The sequence below is a fragment of the Rhinolophus ferrumequinum genome, chromosome 5, assembly GCF_004115265.2.
Source record: "Rhinolophus ferrumequinum isolate MPI-CBG mRhiFer1 chromosome 5, mRhiFer1_v1.p, whole genome shotgun sequence".
Classification (NCBI taxonomy): Eukaryota; Metazoa; Chordata; class Mammalia; order Chiroptera; family Rhinolophidae; genus Rhinolophus; species Rhinolophus ferrumequinum.
The window spans coordinates 34,437,945-34,443,044 of NC_046288.1; positions in this window are offsets into that span (position 1 = coordinate 34,437,945).

The following is a 5,100-nucleotide window of genomic DNA, read 5'->3' on the forward strand; positions in this document are numbered from 1 at the left end:
TCTCTTTGACCCTGTGTTTCTTCACTTACAAATAAAAATAATAATTACCCTCTAGTAATATTATGAGGATTAAATTTGATATTGTGTGTAGTAAGCACATTGTACAATACAGTATGTAGTTAGTTAACCATTCTATACTAGCATCAAAAGAGATTTTTCATAAAATTATATATAGTTAACCCTTAATGCAGGGGCTAGGGGCATAGATCAATGCACAGAGTTGGCCCCCATATCCAGAGGCTCCCAACCACAGATCAAAACACTATAGGTATTACTGAAAAATATCCACATATAAATGGACCCAAGCAGTTCAAACCCATGTTGTTCAAGGGTCAATTATAACATTAAAATTAAAGGATCAGTTATAGATCACGTACACCAATTCCCTCCTTTCTAAAATGAAATAAAAAACAAAAACCCTCAGAGGTATGAAGCAACTTAGCCAAGTTCATACAGTTTTTAATGGCCAGACAGGATATAATAGGTTTCTCCAAATATCCAAAGAGAGAAAATAGATTTGTTCTATATGATTCCAAGGCATAAAATCAGTGGTGAAAGCTAGAGGAGACAATGAAGAAGATATGTCTAACAATCTCGGTGTTCCACTGTTGAAATAGGCTGTCTCAGGCTGCCACTTTTTCCCCTATTTGTGTATTGAAGCTCGTTTTAGGAAGATGAAGCAGGCTAGAAGTATAGTTCTCAGTCTCTGGGTTGTGTGTATTGGAGATGAATTGTATGCATTATGGCTTGGCCACATGTTTGACAAATTGTCTGAGATAGGCCCAGATCTAAGACAGAGCCAGCTCTGGAATTTGTACTTTACAGGAATATAGGAGCCACAATTTCACTGGAAGAAAGGACTCAAAGCTGTAATTTCTTAGCACTTTACATGAGATTGAGAAAATGTCAAATCCATGTCAAAGAATAGGGTTTCAAGGAGATTATAGAGAGACCAAATTCCTTTAATCCAGTTGGCATTGCCACTGAGTATATATAGAAGCTTGACTCAACTCTGCTGAATGGTTAACCACAATTGTAGAATCTGTAATTTTCTGTTAACTGTACCAACAGCCTTTTTTATTTATGTGGATAGTTGAGAATTGACTGCAATTATGAAATCTGACAACCTCAAGACAAACTCGTTGAGCATTACTCTTTAGAGACAATGTGAATTGAGATGTTCCACCCATAGACAACGCAAGTAATATTTGCTCACAATTGAAGAACGTGCTGTCAATCACCATATCCCAACCAAAAAAAAAAAAAAAAATACCCCCCTCCAAAAAAAAACAACACAAAAATAAAAAAAAAAAGAAATTTCTCTCTGAGAAACAATCTGAGTGAGACAAGACTGACATTAGCTACAAAAGAGAAGTGAGAGGTGATTTGAGGAAGTAAAATACAGTTCAGTAAAGGCTGGGATATTTCTGTGGAACCTATTAAAAGGGGAACTCCAAGATATGCCTTGCATTTGCTTAGATCTGGACCTGAGTTTGCATAGTTTTTTGTTTCAGACCATGTTCTGACTAAAACAGCAAATCTACTGAGTATAAGTGGTTAACGAAGCTGACAGGAAAGTAGGCACATCCTGTTACATTGCACATAATAATAACAAAGCTAATATTAACTAAGTGCTTATCACATACAGGTACTGGGCTAAAACATCTCATACGAGTTAACTTGTTTAATCCTCATCACAAGCCTGTGATGTGGGTACTATTCTTAACCCCATTTCAAGAAACTGAAATTTGGAGAGATTAACTGCTTTCCACAACTGACAAGTGTTTAACCTCAGATTTGAATCGAGGTCGTTTGACCCTGAACCCACACTCTTCACTGTAGCACTATAGTGCACTGTGTGCTATTCTGTACATTTACCATTATGATATCTCACATGCAATTGTGTTTTGTTGTGTTATCACTCCTGCCATTATCCCTGGAGAAACCCATTATTTTTACTACTTTGAGTGGCCTGCTCTATTCAGTCCAGGCTTTGGGGCATCGTGTGCCTCTTTCATATTAATTCTTGGAAGAAACCTATTCAAAAATAACGTTTTTGAGTAAGTTTCTTTTTCCATCAGTGTCATCACAAGTCAAACATCTACGAAGGATGATAGGCTTTAGTCAGGTGAAGTGTCGTAAATTGACCAGGAAAACTTTCTCACCATTATTTCATTTGCAATGATATTTAAAGTTAAGTGTGGTTTTCAGGGCTGATGAGGAAACTATTCAAAGGCCCAGTGTTATTTGTGATAGGTCTAACTTTCCTAAAATTAAGGAAGTTTCGGTATAAGGCCAGCCATAGACATACTTGTATGTAGAACAGGCCGATGTTCAGAATGATCAAAAGGGCACCTGCTCCCAAGTTGTTTTCCTCCAGAATTGCCAACTGGTCTGAAATTCTCACCGTTACTATCACTTATTTGGATAAAGCCCCTCTAGTAGAATATAAATACATTATCAAAAAAATGAATACATTTATTTACTAGCATTCACTATAGACCAGTGAGCTGTAAAGATAGAAGGGAGAACTGGGCTTCAAGGGCTTCCAAGGAGTGAGATGACAGTAGGTAAATTTTGACGGAAAAAGACAATTGGAAAGGGCACTGCGGTGGTTTCCAAACATAGGTCTGCAGATTAAAGCGCCTCCAAGATGAAGTTTTTATTAATTTATGGTGAAACATGAGCAACAGGAACAATGTAGTAAAATTTTAAATTAAAATCACAAGTTCTGAGATCACGTCCTCCTTTTTGGATGGTATCCTGTCACTTTTATGAAACGATTGTGAGAGTACACGGAGGTTAAGTTTTTTCTTTAATATCTTTACTTAGCAAAATAAAAAGGTAGCAACTTTTGGTTGATCTTTAACATGTATATGAGCTCATGATAAATGCTTCACCTTCAATATGTTATTTAAACTTCACAATGACTATATGGAGAATGTAATGTGATCATTCTTATTTTATAGATGAGGAGATTCGAGCTTAGAGGATAAACAACTTACCCAGGGCTATATAGATCCTGAGTGGCAGAAATGTGATTTGCCCTCCTTACTTCTCCCATTTTGGGCAGGGGTACTGGGGCCTTTGTACGGGAGACAGATGCTAAAAACAGAAAGAGAAATGTTAGAGGAACTGAGTACAGGAGATAAATGTCATCTACTTAATTTTACCAAAGGCTCCCTAAAACTTTGCTTGCAAAATTATTTCCCTCTATAGCCAACTAACATCATAGCCAAACTAACATCATAAAATGCTAAAAGGCCAAGGGCAAAAAGAGTCTTAAAGTTCATCTTCTTCTTTTCAATAAAAGAGGAAATTTAGAGGTAGTTTCAGTCTTAAAATTCTAAATGCTTGCATATCACTAGCACTCAAAAATATTCACTTAAAGCAAAAGACATAACATAGCCATTATTGCTAGTGTAGAAAAAAAAATAGAGAAAAATGCAGCCTGATCAAACCAACAAAGTATCTGCATGGGATAAACTCTGGTTCAGCCAACTCCGTCATCCATGAAAATAAAAAACAGTAAATAAAAAAAAGACTCCAAAATACAGGTAATTTCAATTCAGTGTTTTCTACATGGTAAGCACTCAGCAAATAGTCAATTACTAAGAAAATCCCTAATTTTATGTTGCTCATAATAACATGGGCAACGTACATTTTTCTTGTTCTAGAAATAAACATCGAAGACCTGTGACAATGCTTAACCATGAAATAACTCTTACAAGGCTACACTTTGATTGATTAAGTATGCTTGCCATTACATATAGATGTGAAATGAAAAAACCGCAAAAATCACGTGTAGTGATTAAGGCTTAAGAATTAGTATCATTCATTTATTTTCCCAAACTCACAACATTTGAGAACATTTTACATTATTGAATCTCTTTGCCACCAGTGAGCCCAGCTAAGTCCAGAATTATGCTTTCTTCAGGGAGGGAGGGAGAATTCTCATCCTCCACAACAAACCTTGGCAGATAGTTCTTTTGTACTTGTTCTAGAACACATATTTAAGAATCAGAATAAAGACTAAGAAAATATGCTCATATTTCCAAGTCCATATGTACCTCTAATTGGCGTCTCCTGCTGACTAGAAGGACACAGGGTGAACAGTAGATTAAATTATTTTGGGGGGTGGTTGTGGGGGAAAGAAACAGAACGGTGTTCCTAAGCTTCAGGAAATCACACTATAACTCTTATATGTCTAAGCCAGAGATCTAAGAAAGTTCACTTAATGTTTTTAAATTGCAGGCATTGAGGCAGCAATGGGGACCTCAGAAAATCCCTCATCTACCCTGTAGACCAAAATACAACCTATCATAGTGGGAGCTCACGTACCACATTGAAGAGTTTCCCATCATGGCTTGGGTATACATGAGAAACATGATCAAACTGAAGTTGATTCTGGAAAGTGGATGGAGGGATAGGTAATTTTCACGATGCCTCTTCATTAATTTCATTAATTATGTGTTTTCCCGAAAATAAAACCTACCCGGACGATCAACTTTAATGCATCTTTTGGAGCAAAAATTAATATCAGACCCGGTATTATATTATATTATATTATATTATATTATATTATATTATATTATATTATATTATATTATATTATATTATATTATATTATTATTAAAGACCCAGTCTTATATTATAGTAAAATAAGACCGGGCCTTATATTAATTTTTGCTCCAAAAGACGCATGAGAGCTGATGGTCCGGCTAGATCTTATTTTCAGGGAAACAGGGTATGGATCCAAGATCATGCATGACTTTCTTCACTCATGAAAGAAAGTTCAAAGTCCTGACAATAATGCCTCAGACTATTGCTGACTTTTGGAACTGCTTTTACTCACAAAGTTGAGTCCCGAAGGCCTAAAAGATATGGAAGAAGTGGGGGTTCAAGCTTTTTCTTTATTTTCATTCTATACAAACCTGCCTATTTAAAAGTGGCTCAATCTCTGCCAAGCAGCTAAAATTTCAGCAGAAGTTCTAGCAGTTATCATGCTCTAATTCCTACTTCAGGCCTCATGTTCTGAAATGGGGGTTTCCTGGAACTCTGTGAAGAAGCAGTATACCATGAGAGGCCACAAGCCTGAAC